General features: G+C 34.3%; 1 long non-coding RNA gene across 1 annotated transcript; it reads left to right on the forward strand.

Annotated features, from left to right (window-relative positions):
- Positions 1–7,341: 7,341 nt before the first annotated feature.
- On the forward strand, positions 7,342–12,981 carry LOC109458358 (uncharacterized). The gene is made up of 4 exons (XR_002139211.2): positions 7,342–7,524; positions 10,517–10,673; positions 11,231–11,336; positions 11,760–12,981. It is a non-coding gene; the product is annotated as an uncharacterized LOC109458358 (long non-coding RNA).
- Positions 12,982–15,737: the final 2,756 nt, after the last annotated feature.

Here is a 15,737-nt window from a genome sequence, read left to right on the forward strand (position 1 = left end):
AATCTAAATTTAACATCTACTCATATACCTCAATGTTGCCTAAAATACACGCCCCCATCCAATTTACTTTTATTCCCTTCTTTGTTTCTTATCCAAATGAATATCACCAACATATATTCAATTGTTGACTCCAAAACTTAAGTCAGGTTCCCAAGTCCTAACAACCATACTAATTACTAATTATGTGTTCATTATATGTCATATGCATCAACATTAGAGCAATTATTATATTTCCAGGGGAAAAAATGAATTGTGGATCTCAAAAATCAGCTGTCAAAATCCAATATTTGACTCTCAAATATTTTACAATTTGATTGAAATTTTAATGTCAGTTCTCTTTAGACAGGGTGGTGGGAAATGTTCTTGTGTTTGCCGCCCTCCTTCCAATGAAGGTAAGAATATTTTGTGGGGGAGGGCTGGCTTCCATACTACCATGGAATCTGCAGGTACATCAGGTCTTCACAGAAATAACTGAGATGTCTGACATCCCGCTGAGAATGGCCATGGTGCATGGTGATTCTATCCTTCTCCTCATCACTTGAGAACAGAAACCCTCTATGAGAGCTGTTCATAGAGTCATGTGCCCAGGTACATTTATACATATATCCATTTTCTCTCAGAGTTCTTGACATCTTTTTGGTAGCATTGGCAGGCAGTCTAAAAGAGCCCCATTTCTTTCACTTGTCTCTTCTCCCTGCTACTCAGCATCGTTACTTTCAGGTAATGAAGGTAGTGGTGTCATATCCACTCAGTGCTTCTGCCAAAGACTTTCATCATATACCCTGAATCATCTTTCTTTAACTTATTCCACAAAAAGATATTACATTTTTCCAAGGGTTCAGACATGTAAAAGGAAAAGCCAGAAAGATAGTAAGGTTAGTTCTATTTTATTTCTTTTCCATTTTTCCTTTTCAAAGACAAAGAAAGCTGATGGTAATTGAACAGGAGGAAAAGAAAAGTTAAATGAGTGATAAAAAAATATTCAATAGCATCTCAAAATATTATCTTACCATGCCATATATTTTAATACCCTATATATTGTCTACATTTCTCACTAACTCAAGACTCAGTGAAAGCAGGGACCTCACATAATTCCTTTGTCTTTATAATCTATTGCTGCCAGTGTCAGAGATATAGGGAAGGAGCATATATTTATAGCTATCATAAATGGATACATATTATAGAAAACCTTATCTGTCTTTATATGTATTAGGTTGGTGCAAAAGTAATTTAGGTTTAAAAGGTTAAAAATAATAGCGAAAATCGCAATTAGTTTTGCACCAACTTAACACGTTGCGTATGGCAGGGTTTAAATCCCTCCTGAAGATTCTCGTGATCCCTACGCAATGTGTTAATAGACACACCCCCATGAGTTATTGTGACAAAATTGCTTATCCCTATGGCCAAATAGAGAATATAATTCAGATTAGAGATAAAGAGGGGTATTGCTCCTATTCAAAACTCTTTGTGAAGATTATCAAATACCTTGGAGTTATTAAAAAAAAAGGAACAAAATAAAACAAATAAACAAAAAACACAACAACAGAATACTCAAAGTTCAGATTTAGATCCAAATGAGAATTTTTAGGAACATAACATTCAAAAGCCGAGTAAACAGCTCTCTTAACATCCTTTGGAAGACTTTAGCTTTTTCTTATTGCAGATTTAATCTTTTGGATATGTTACTGGGCATGAACCAATGCCAGACATGTTTAACTAGCAAAGATTTGCAGTTATTTCAGAATTGCTCAATGGAATGTGTTATTATAAGTACAAAATTAGGTTTTAAATCTGTTCAAGTGAGTGCAGTTTTCTTAGAAGCCATATATGTGTTTAGAATTATAAAAGACAATATTTATTTGAATATGAAAATTAGGTTGCTAGACTTAGCTATTTAGAACATCAGTTCACAGGTTTTTATATTTTCATTTGTTTCACGGATCAGTTCATAGTTGTACTACTCCTGAAAGCTTAACTCTTCGATTACATTTTGGGGGATAATATTCTGAAATACTTCCATTGAAAATTTACTGATTCATTTACAATTTTAAATACTAAATATCTACTTCTAAAACTGATATTATGTCTTTAGTAGTGAGTAATGAACTTTATTTAATAAATGGGTATTGAATGCATATCTGTTCTATGAACACTGTGGGGAAAAACACACACACACACACACACACACACACACACATACAAAATTACCTGTTTGCAATATCTATATTGTTATCTGACCTGTCTCCCATTTGTTTTCTTAAGTGTAAAAGTCTAAACTAATTTAAATATGCTGATACTGGGCAAGACATTATCCCCTCCTTGGTTTGCTCTTTCTTTATAGTAAAGCAATTGGGATAAAACAGGAATGGACATACTACAATTTATAAGCTAAATAGAGCCTGCACCTACACTTTTAAAAACACATTTTACTTATTTAATTATATTTTTATTGAGCTATATTAACTTGTAACCTTGTGTAAGGTTGAGGTGTACAACATGTCAGTTTGATACATTCGTATATTGCAATATGATACTATAGTTGCATTAGCTAACTCCTTTAGTATGTCACATGATTATTATTTCTTTTTTTGTGTTGAAAACAGTTAAAATCTAGTGTCTTAGGAGCTTTTGAAGTTCATAACATAGTAGTATTGACTGTAATAACTACATTGCATATTAGTTCTACAGCACTTATTTATCTACTAGTTTCAAGTTTGTACCCTTCAATTTCATCACCCCAATTCTACATGCCCAGCCCCTGGTAACCATTATTCTATCTACTCTTTGTTTTCACAAGTTCAATGATTTTAGATTTCACATGTAAGTGATCTCATATAGTATTTGTCTTCTTATACCTGACTGACCTTACTTAGCATAATACCCTCAAGGTCCATCCATGAAAACACACACACACACACACACACACACACACACACACACACAACCATTTATTCGTTTATCTGTTGATGAACCATTAGGTTATTTCTATACTTTGGTTATTGTGAATAATGCTACAGTAAACATGAGTATTCAGATATCTCTTTGAGATACTGATTTCAATTCCTTTGAATATATATACTTAGCCAAGAGTGGAATTGTTGGATCATACGGTAGTTCAATTTTTAATTTTTATTGGAATAAAGCCGTACCTATTCTTTACATGTTGTCTATGGAAGTTTCTGTATTACAATTGTAGAGTTGAGTAGTTATGGAAGACACAATATGGCCCACGAGCCTAAAATAGTCACTCATTGGCTCTTCACAAGGTTTGCCAATACCTGCTCTAATCCAATAATTGATTTAAAAATGCAAATCCATACGTGCCTGTGTAACAATTTTTCTTGCAATAGTAGACCAGTAAATGTATACTGTCACACATTTTTTAAAATACATGAAAAGACCCCAGGGATGAAAGGAAGATAAGGGTGAGAAGAGGGACTGCTAGCAAGAGACAATTGCAGAAGAAAGAAACTTAAAGAGAAATATAACAGCTGATGAAAATATAGCAAGGGTTGCAAAGGGAAAGAAAAGAGGAAAAATGTTTTATTCATAGAGCTTTAGAAAGAACAGTTCTACAAAAGTAAATTGAAATTTTGGGCTATGTCTGTTTTTTGACCCTATTGCAGAGGTGAGCTATATCTCCCCCACCCGTCTAAAATGTGGTCAAACATAAGGACTGATGGTGTCCACACATAGGCATATACCAAGAAGTTACAAAAAGGTGTATTACTGATTTACTGAGGTTTACAGGAAAAAGCAGGAATCTCTAAAGCTGGACCAAAAATCGCTTGAGGGAGAAAAGAAAAAAAGGAGACTGGCTTGTGTTTCATCGTAATTAGGGGCTGGGGCTTGGATGAGCCAAGGATTTAAAAACTGGACGTATCTGAGTCTTCTGTTTTGAGGGAAATCATGAGTACAGAGACTTGAGTTTCAGTGTTTTTTGTTTGTTTGTTTGTTTTTTGTTGTTGTTTTTAATAATTGGTATTGCGTCAAATCTTTTAACCTCAAGTTCATACTTGAGCAAAATGAGAATATGAGGTTTCCTTATCTCATAAAAGTATTGTGATGCTCAAAGGAAATATTTGTGTAAGAATACTGACAACTAAAAAGTACAGGGAAAGAAATATACTATTGTATATTAGTGTTTTTTACTGTGTGACTGGGGGATGCTTGTTTTAAATCTGTTTATATTTGAGTGTGAAAAATAGACTATGGCTTCTTGAATGAAATTTTGTAGATGACTTTACGTATATTTTGAAAATAATGGCAAGCCTGCTTTTGTCTCATTTTAGCAACAATTATTCTGTCTGAAAAAAATATATAGATACTATTTTGAAACTATCTGGGTCATCACTTCAGCATGAAAAGGATGGTATTACAAACTTCTGGTTACATGTTGACACTGCTACATCATAAAACTTAGAGTAAATGTCTTAAACAACAACAACAAATTCTCAAGCACTGTATCAGATACACAACTTAAATAGACACTAAAAAATGTCTTCACAGGAATGCCCTGCTGTTTCCAGGTGGAAACATGATAAATATTTTCTAATTGAAACACTTTCTTACTATTCCTGCACTCTAATTTATGGCTGAAAATACGCATTGTAACAGCAACCCACTTGACATTTATTAGCTGAGAAAGAATATGCATTACTTGCTGCTACTGCTTATAAAAATTGATAATAATAATAGAGTGATTAGGAACTCTCTGCAACCAAATACTGACCTCCAGGCTCACAAAAATGAAGCTGTGAAATTCTCAATAACATATCACCAGATAGGATTTTCTGGTACAAAAAAATAAAACAAAACAAAACAAAACAAAACAAAACAAAAAACCAACAGAACTACATACCTGGTTTCAAGAGCAAGATACATGAATTCTACAAAATTCCTATTAATTATTTATTTCCAAATATCCATTATATCTCATCTTTTTTCTTTTTCTTTTTTTAAGTTGCCACATAACTGGCTAATAGCAATGCCATTTCAGGGGACACATTTAATGTTTAATATCCCCATTTTTTGCTTCAGTAGAAGCAAGGCATGAACAGATCAATTATGCATTTTAATTCTCAATGAAATCAATATTACTATTTTATTTTATAAAAATAAATTTTAAATAGTTGTCTTTTAAATTCTTTGATTGAACTCACATCCTGATTTAATTCCTCTCTTGGAAATTATTTTGCCCCAAATAAATTATTTTGTTTTACTTTTCTTGATAAATGTACTTCATTAGGGATATCTACATTCTCTACTAATTAAAGTAATATACTACCATAAAAACTGTAAAATACAGAAAATATTTTAAAACAATTTAAAAAGAAAAATACTCTAAAAATAAGTTTTTCATTTTTTCCAACATGTATCTGAGTTTTTAGGTTAACCATAATTTCCATCATTCTGTATGTTTTAATTCTATATAAATTACAAAACCATTGATAGAAATATGTCTTAAATTGCAAAACATTTTTGTTCATTATTGATAATAGTATATTTTTCCATTGCTTTTTTTATCAGAAAAATTAAATAAATTTGTAACAATTTTTGCTGGTCATATGGCAGAACACAAAATGTGAGATTATCTCAACTTTCTGAATAATACATTTATCCATGTATCTTAATGGTTTTCGTTAACATGTAGCTATAATCAAATGTCACTGGCTGTGGTGTTATGGGTGGATATCAAGTACAGAAGTACAATGAATATTTTTTTCTGCCGCCATTTAGTCTGTATAATAAGTGGCTGCATTTGGGTGTGATGGAAATTATTTCTAGTGTGTTTCATAAAGAGGTAACATCCTCCTAAAACAAGGCAAGATTCCATAATTGATACAGAAGATTCTGTCCTAATACATCATAACCGCATCTCATATCTATTAAGGTCACAGCATCCATCTCCAAGCATGGGTGCATGTAAGAATAAACTAATGTAAAGGTGAAATACCTATTCCAGAAAGATCTCTATGTGACCAGAATATATTAAAAAGGAGTTTGAGTTCTAGAAATATTTCCCTTACTATCTGTGCAACATGAATATTCATTGTATGATATACTTTACCAGCCATTGACTTTATAACTGTTGCAGCAATAATAAGGTTATATAGGACTATTGCTACAGCTGATGTTAGAAGATGTGATTTTGGAAACTTTCTCCTGTAATTTCGCATCTCGATGTAAATAACTGTTAGAGTGCTAGCAATTCACAGATGGCCTTTAAGAACATTTTATCAGGTTTCAATGATTTAAACTCGACTATACGTATCATTCACTAATAAGGTTCTGTTTGTTCCCAAGTGGTTTAAAAGTGAGCTATATATTTTATTCTTTCATATTTCACAATTTGTAATTCATGTACGTGGTATGCACTATACTAGACACTCTGCATGCAAAAATGATTGAAATGGACATAACTTGTTTTCATAACGTTTCAATTTTGGAGAGGGCATAATAAGCAAGTTAAAAATTAGTTGACTGTACTAAATTTTATGTTGTGGGAATTACATGATTAATTGAGAGCAAGAAATACTGAAAATAGACTTTTATGGAGTTACTAAATATAGCATAGTGCCACTTGCTCCGAAAGTATTCTTGGCAGGCATTGTTAATTGATCACAGCAATCTGCTAAGATCCCTGGCATGACCTTGCTAGTTTCAGCATAGTAATCCACGTAGTATTTGTCAATCAAAAAGAGTTCTCTGGAAAGTCGGGCTTTTCATACTCTGGCCAAATATTTTCACCCAAAGTCCAGAAATTATATTAAGTTCTTCTTTAAAAAAAAAAAAAAGAAAGCGCTCAATTCTCCCCTTGTCTTTCAGGCTTATACGTGTGCCCTTCTGTAAGTTGACTACAATTTGCAGGCATGTTAGCTTCAACTGACATAGACAATAATTACATTAGTATAAATCAACCTTTTAACCTTTGTTTTCATTGTCTGTAAAATAGGGATAAGACTAGCACCCACCTGACAGGGTTGTTTTAAGGAGTAAATGATATAATGTATGTATTAAAAGCCCGAAGTCTGGCTTATAGTAAGTGCATCCTATTAGATGTACTTTTTAAAAATACGAACTAACTCAAGTTTAGCTTAATACGCATACAGCTGAATAGACATGGAAATGATTATAGCTTTATGAATATACATACAAATGCGTTAATGTATATACAATATTACCTAGCTCTGTCTCCTGGGAGGCCTAGAAGAAATGACACCCCAAGAATACTAAGCACACCACTTGGTGGCCGCATTTGGTTTCTAAATATAATTTTCTGATAAGAGGAACAAAGGCTATTAAAGAAATGGCTGACTGCAGGCCTTGAGCAAGAAAAATACAAGATAAGCCTGGAACATCCTGTAGTGTCAGAAAGTTACAGGCATTCAGAGAAGAAGAGATCACTTTTAGGCTTGAAATTTTAGAGCAAGAGGGATTGAGAAGGCCACTCCAGGCAGGACTCCGGAGCAGAAAATTAGTGAGTGGGCAGAACGGTTTGTGCAAAGTAACAGAATGTGGAAAGTGAGTGAATACAACAAATATGTTTCTCTGAATGTGGAACATTATCTATGAAAAGTACAAAATGATACTGGAAAAACCTATTTCTCTCTCTTATTATTACTTTTAACGAAATTTGTGTGTTATCATTTTAGAATATACAGCATGGTTTTGTGAATATAAGTTTACTCAAAACTTGCAAAAGTGTATAAGAGAATGCTTCAGGGTATTTATTTTAAAAATACACAAGAATGACTTGTAATAAATTAGGCAAAAGAATATAATTTACAGAAATGTTAGGTGAGCCTCTGGCTCAATTCTCCTCTGGCTCACTATTTCAACTGATAGAAAACCTGGTAAAGTTCAGATTAGAAAAGGATTTGAACAACAGATTTTATTGTTTTGATTTTATTCTATGGGAAGTTAGAATCTACTGTTTTATAGTTATTAGTCTGGGTTGCATAAACGTATTTGGAGATAAATCTGTCATATGGAGTTTAAAAAGTCACTCAGTCCATTCAAGCTCTTCTACGTCTATTCATAAGAATTTCAAAAGCAAGGCCTAGGGAAGAATAATTGGGAGAAAGACATAAAAAGGAAAGTTGTTAGAATATTGGGTATAATTAATTATTGGAAAACAATTTTGACTTAAAGAAAAGATAAAGGTGATACAAAACTTGGATGGCATGGAGGATTGTGGCATTAACAGAAATAGCTCTGTCAAAACGAGGGAATATCTTACAGATATCTAGCCATATTTGGGGAGTTTCGTATGAAAGCAGCAGATGGTCCTCTGTAGCCACAATTATTTTCTATCGGGCATATTAGCACATGTTTGGGATGAGTCCAGACATGGAAGACCACTTAAAAAAAAAGAAAATCCTAATAGACTATTATGAACCTAATTTTAGAAAGTTAAATATATTGGATAAAGCAGCAGCTGTATGGTGCCCTAAGGTGGGAATAAAAAAAGAAAAAAAAAAAAAAAGAACAGACTAGACAGAAAAAAAATTGCATTGAGGACACATGAAAGCAAAATTTCAGACATGAGGTGTCATTGTGGACACCTGGGCATTTGATCTTTAGGAGGTGGACCGCCTCCTGTGCCACAAAGGACAATGCCATTACCGGGGCTACTTCACTCAATTGCAAATGTAATTACATCCATCTCTGTGGTACCATTTTCACTAAATAAGACTGAATCAGCTAGCCAAAGATAGTCTATTTAGGCACTTCTGTGTTACTTTTAGTATTTTAGGATTAGCCATGATATATTAGTTGAGAACATAGAGAAAGGAGTGCATGCACCTGGATGGATTTTTCAAATATTTAAAATATTTGAAAGTATTTTTAAAGTACTTTTAAAAAAATCAAACCTACTTAAGGTAGAATTATTTCTGTAGCATACCATAGATATTTCTGCTTTCTTATGCAGGAAATAGTTAAACATACATGCATTTTTTTAAATTAATGATTTAAAGTGATCAACCTATTATTGTCTTAATAAATACAGTGAACTGTAACTCCTGCATCCTTTGTCAATGTCATCCTGTCAACTGTAAACTATTACTTTCCCTGCTGTCAGTGTGCCTGACTCTAAAATTCCACCACATTCTAATTTATTATTTGTTTCTCCTCTAAGAAAATAGGCACACAATAGTGATAAAATTTATGTATTAAATAATTTTCAATATTTAGCATAATGAGGGACTTAGGAGTAAGTTGCAAGAGGCTATTCTACTGTGTAGTTTGTTCTTATTTTTATGGTCAAAGGAGAAAAACCTTATATATGCAATGAAAAGGTATCTGCCACCAAGAGAGATTCAATGTAAAATTGATATATTTTTAACATAGGAGAAAAAAAAAAAGGTTAGATTAAGTAGCATTAAGGATTAAATATGAAGTAACAAAATCTGTTTTATGTTTTTATGTATTTAGTCCTGCTCCTAATGTTCATTATATTTTGTAGATATAGAAATAGATATAGAAAGAAGAATTTACTTAGAATTTCACTTTGAACCTGAGAATTAATCTTTACTCTAATGTATCCCCTACTTGTTTTAGAAAGGAGTGTTTGTTATAGAGTTATTAATCAAGTCAGAAGACATGTTAATCTTTGTTTTAATGAGCTATGCTATAACACAGTGAGCCGTTTTTAACACAAAATGATGACACCACTATCCATCTGGTGGCTGCTTATTAAAGATACAAGCATGAGAGAACATCAAATAGCCTCTAGAGTCCTGATATTGCAAACCCACATCTAGTAATAGATAACTCAATTATAACAACAACAAATTGCATCATTATTATTAATGTATCTGAATTTATCTTTAAACATAGTGAATAGGCATTGGGATTCCATTATATGTAATTAACAATGCCCCCACAACGTGAAAAATATTGTTTATACGATATTGAGTAACAAATGTACATTAAGCTTAATTCCACACAAAATAGGAGCGACTATTAAAGGCGCAACTAACTAAAATGTGACATGAACGCGATACATGCCAAGACAGAGCACAAATAAAATGCCACAGGAGTGTGTAAGTAGTGAGATAAATTCCTATGTGAGGCAATGGTTCTCAGCCAGAGGCAATTTTGCACACAAATGCTCTCTCCTACATAATAAACATATGGCAATGTTTGGGGACATACTTAGTTTTTGTACCTGCGGGTCACTATGGTATATAGAAGGTAGAAGCCAGGAGTGCTGGTAAACAACCTACCACATGCAAGACAGCATTCGCAACAACAAATTATCTGGCTCCAAATAAAAATGCTTCTAAACTTGAGATACCCTGTTGCAGGAAAGTGAAAAGCTACTTCAAAGAAGCCACATGTACGTTTACCATTGAAAAATATGTAGGATTTCAAAAGGTAGAATTGGGGTGGCAATATAAAACATGAGGGATCAGTGTGGGAAAAAATGATAATTTTTAAAATAAAGGTTATATACAAGGAATAAAGGATAAGTATTTGGCTAATGGCTAGAATGTAATGTGTATTCCAGATATGCAGATGCAGAAAAGAGGAGGTTGAAAAATTGAGTTGAATGGCATGCCAAGACTTTGTATGTACAGTCGTGGGCTGGTTGACAAAGGGATGCATTTTGAGAAATGTGATCTTGGGCAATTTCATCACAGAGTGCACTTACACAAACCTAGACGGTAAGCCTACTACTGTAATTCTATGTGTTATTCTTTTATACCCCTGGCAGCTGCACAGCTGCAGGTGCATTCACATCAGCATCACCACAAATACACTTGGCTTTTCTTTTTGTAATGCAAGTACCCAACTTAAACTTTGGTTGTCCAGGCATCCACTTTAACCAGGCATCCATTTCAAAGAGGCATCCAGCATCTACTAGGGCCATCACACATTGCCAGCTACATGGCTCGATAAAGAGCCAGGCCAACTCCTTCCGCTGAGGCTCCTTGTTTTAGATCTTTTGTTTTGATTTTTTTTTCTCCTCCTTCAATTTAAATTCCTGCTCTTATGTTTTTAAATTCATCAATGAAAAATGAGACTGTGAAACCCTATGCCTCCACTCTCAAGCCTTACAAAAGCCGAAGCCTAGGCCTCCAGTTTTCTCTCTCTCTCTCTTTCTCCCTCTCTCTCTCTCAATCTCCTTTGACTTTGCTGTGTGACCTCTGGTGTGCCTTGTATGCTCCCTCTTAGGGCCTGGAAGTAATAAACTCTTTTTTTCTTCCAAATTTCCTAACAGTTGCCAAAAGGCATCTTGTAATTGTAAAAAGAATCACAAGAGTTGGTCCAGCTGTTACACTGGTTTAGAAAGAGGAGATGTGTGTGGGAAGCTGACTGAGGCCTAGGTGAGTGCCCCCAGGCCTTTCTCGCCCATTAGTATCCATAAAGTGAGAACTGCAGGAAAGAGAAATATACTGGGCTACAAAAGAGTAATGCACAGAGATCTGATGTTATGTGTGACAGCTACCAGTCACTAGGCAATAGAATGTTTACAGCCCCATTATAATTTTATGGGACCACCATGGTATATGTGGTCTATCTTGACCAAAACGTCACTATGTGGTACATGACTGCATGACACACCACACAAACAATGTCTTTCATTTTGTAACAAACTGGGATGATTCTATAATTCTATCTTGCAGTGAATTCTTGGGATCATTGTTATTTTGTTTTGTTTTGTTTTGTTCTGTTTCACTTAGCTGGTATTTCCATGTCAGTCTGTCAGTTTTTCTCCTAATGAGAAATTAATTTATTCTACTTTACAGGTGTATGAGAATGTACACAACCAGTCCACCACTGATGGGAACTTTACAAGATGCAAGCAATGATGCAACTAATGTTCGCACATATTTTCAAATGTTTCCCAATGATATAATTTCTAAAATGCTTTAGTAGCAATGTAGGATTTTAGGAAAACAAATTTCAAACCAAGTCATTTTGGGAAAGCTGAAGAATGAGGTTACAGGGATTGTAAGTAGGGAAGAGGCAGTGGGAATGGAAATATTAGGCCTATTTAATAATTATTGTAGAGATAGACTTGATACAATGGTGTTAGAGTGTGTGTAATTTGAAAGAGAATCCAAATTTCCCAGAATGAGTATGTGGTGGTGATATATATAGTAGTGTGATGGTTAATTTTATGTGTCAGTTTGAGTGGGCCATCGGGTGCCCAGACATTTGATCGACATTATTCTGGATGTGTCTGGGAGGACATTTCTGTATGAGACTAAGATATGAACTCATAGATTGAGTAAAGCAGATTGTTCTCCCTAATGCGGGTGGGCTCCACCCAATAAGCTGAAAGCCTGAATAAAACAAAAATGCGGCTCCTCCTGTGAGTAAGAGGGAATTCCTCCTGCCTGACTGCTTTTCTGCTGGGACATCAGATTCTTCTTGCCTTTGGAATTGAACTGAAACATCAGCTCATCCTGGGTTTTAAGTCTATGGTGTTTTGGAGTGGAACCACACATCAGCTCTCCTAGGTCTTTAGTTTGCCAGCAGATCTCAGAACCGTTCAGCCTCTGTAATTATGTGAGAGCATCCCTTGTAATAAATCATTTAAAATAAATATATGCATATGCATATATACAAATTAATAATATTAACTGCTTGATTAGTTTGCTTAATATTAACCAATTGATATTAATAGCATATGTTATATATTTGTATCTAGTTATGTATGTATATATCCTTTGTGTTCTATTTCACTGGACAACACTAATTGATGCAAGTAGTAAATGTGATGAGTTTCTCTTAACGTGTTTCTTTTACCTTGCTTTGTCTGATGTTGTTTGCTTTAAAAATGAGTTTTGGTGCTGACCCGAGTCAAAATGCTTAAAAACTAGTTCATCTTTTATTACCGCCATAGCACATATTGGTAATGACTTATTCACAGCTTTGAATGACTCTCTGGGACAATTGTAGTCGCCATCTTTATTCTGCCTTTGGACTGCCTTGACAATCAATAAATCCCTATTTTAGGATGAATTCACTGCTCTTGTTCTCACTGTCAGTGTTCCCCGCTGTTCTTTCTGTGTAACATACAAAGTCATCCATGCCACAGCTACTAGCCTCACCGTGCTATTTCTACCCATTTTCTCTGTCCATAAATATGTTTTTTCTGTGTCATGTTATAAAACTATGCAGAACCTGAACTATTTTTCTCAGATAGCATATTATTTTTTTAATTTAGATTTAAATTAATTGTTATTGATTTATAAGGGGGGAAATCTATATTCTTACTAGCTAGATTAAATATTTATTTAAAAGACAAATGTCAGAGGGGTAGTAGATGGGGGAGGAGAGTTATCACTGTGTGAGGGATATAAATGATAAATGTCTAACTATTACATTGTTTTGTACACCTGAAAAAAAGTTGAAATGAACAAACAAAAAGACAAATGTCAATGAGAATATCACAGTTGATTTTTGGATATTAATATATTAACATCACAGAAATGTTGAAAAAATAATAGGCTTCTAATTTTAACTCTTAACAATTGTAATAATGCTGGGAAAATTTATATTTATTTATATAGCTTATGAATCTAAGATCATTTCTGAAATCCAAGACAGGGATTACTTGAGAAAAGATCACTGTTTCTATTGAATGTAAACACTATTGCTGCATGCCTGGTGTTCCATTCACTGTGAAAACAATTATGACGGAAGCTGGACTCAAGCTGTCCTCCACTCAGGTACCAAAGACATACAGAGAAGCTCCACCTGGGCTATTAAGGATAGGCTAGTGGCCATCCCTTTGTGTGATTCAGCCTCACCATTACATCTGCCCAAAGATAAGAGAATCTCTTTGAATAAAAAAAAAAAAAAAAAAAAAAAAGATATGACTTTAAACCATGTCCACAACTTTTTACTTATTTTCTTGCAGCAATGTTTAAACTTTATAAAACTCAGTTTCCCCATTTTAAAAATGTCATTAAAATTTATTATTTCATTGGATTTTGGCAATGATTTATGAGACGATGTAGGTAAAATCTGTGTCCGGTACGTACTCATTCTTTCTTAAACATAGATGGAAAAGGTATAACTATCCAACCAAGTCATTTTCTTATGACCTCTTGGTTTTCTCAATCAGGGATAAAGAGAAGAAATCTATAGGGCATTTTTGTGAATCCCTTTAGTGTCCATTATCCAATCACTTTCCCCCACCCCTTCCTTCCTTCTCAAAGTCCCAGGGATGCTCTCATAATTCATTTAGAGGATAATGGCATGCTCTAGGTAACCCTTTCAGCTCATGGAGAACTTTCATTGTTGGGCTCACTAGCAAATGGTGAGAGCAATTTTTCAGATCTACTTTTACTGAAATCAGTTACTACAGCAGCTCTTCAAGTAATGTCTTTTTATTATAACCTTCATGAAAAAAAAAAAAAAAACACACACACAAAAAACATTCCTTGCCAGGGCCACTCTCTGAGTGGAGTTTGCACATTCTTCCCATGTTTGTGTGGATTTTCTCCAGTTCCCTCCCACATGCCAAAGATGTGCACCTGAGGTGAACTGGCATGTCTAAACTGTCCCAGTCTGAGCAAATGTGGGTGAGTGTCAGTGTGTCTGTGATGAAAGGGCGTCCTGTCCACCTTGTGCCCTGATATGATGGGAGAGACTGGCCATCTGTGACCCTGAACTACAATAAATAAGTTGGAAAATAAGGATCTTACTTGTTTTTATTAATCTTTCTTAAATGTATATATAGTTCACATTAATTTCATTGTTCAATATTAGAAGCATTTGGTGATGTTTTGGGGACCAGAAATATGCTTTAGGAAATTAACTCTCATTTATATCAATAGCCTATGGTAAAATAGGTTTCATTATATGCCCTTTAGCTTAAAGTTGCCTATCCATGATGTTAAGTGAGGGCTCGTGTATAATGAAATGTTTATTAAGAAGGCAGATGGTCTAGTTTTCTTAAAGCATATAAAATATGCTATGGGTTACTACATTTCAAGTCTCAGCCTCATCATTAACCTCATGTACGACACATGTGCCTCAAAGTCCTTGAGAAATACTTATCTTTGCCAAGTGGACAATAGTAAGAACACTGTTCGGTTCGGCCAACTACTCTGTATGTACCACCTGACATTTATAGTGCATAAAACATAGTTCAATACAGAGATGTGTCTTCCCTACCCACAACTGGCTTCCCACGTAACATTACATACTATTGTTGAAGGTGCTTATATTAGTCCAATGTCATGAAGGATAAGGTTAGTCAAGAAGTGCTTAAACTTCCCTTCATGTATTTTTTGTCCTTTTATATAAGGCCATATGCCCCCACTAGAGTGGACCTCTCTTGCTCCTGTAGATTCTATATTAATTCACCCTCAACCAAAGCGTTAATAAGACAGTTTTAAAAAGACTAAACTACAGCATTGGTGGTTAGCAATCCTACCCCTAAAGAAGAGCACAGTATATTATAATTATAGTGTTATGGTATCTTTCTCAATGTAAATACTGATGTGGATTACAATGATCAATACCGGTTGACAATTTATCTTCTTTTTGTTTGTTTGTTTGTTTGTTTGTCTGTTATATGATAAATTCTTACGAATGTCCTCCCATGCCATTTTACTGAACAGATTAGGAGGAAGTATTTTAAAACAGTAATATAACAAATATTGTTGTATCTTTAGAAATGACTCAGGGTTTTCTTTCCTAGAGCTCCACAGCCACCTGTGTTACATGTTTCATACAGAAGAATGGCAGATGAGGGTAAACGGGAT

Source organism: Rhinolophus sinicus, linkage group LG04 (genome assembly GCF_036562045.2).
Source record: "Rhinolophus sinicus isolate RSC01 linkage group LG04, ASM3656204v1, whole genome shotgun sequence".
In the NCBI taxonomy this organism is placed as follows: Eukaryota; Metazoa; Chordata; class Mammalia; order Chiroptera; family Rhinolophidae; genus Rhinolophus; species Rhinolophus sinicus.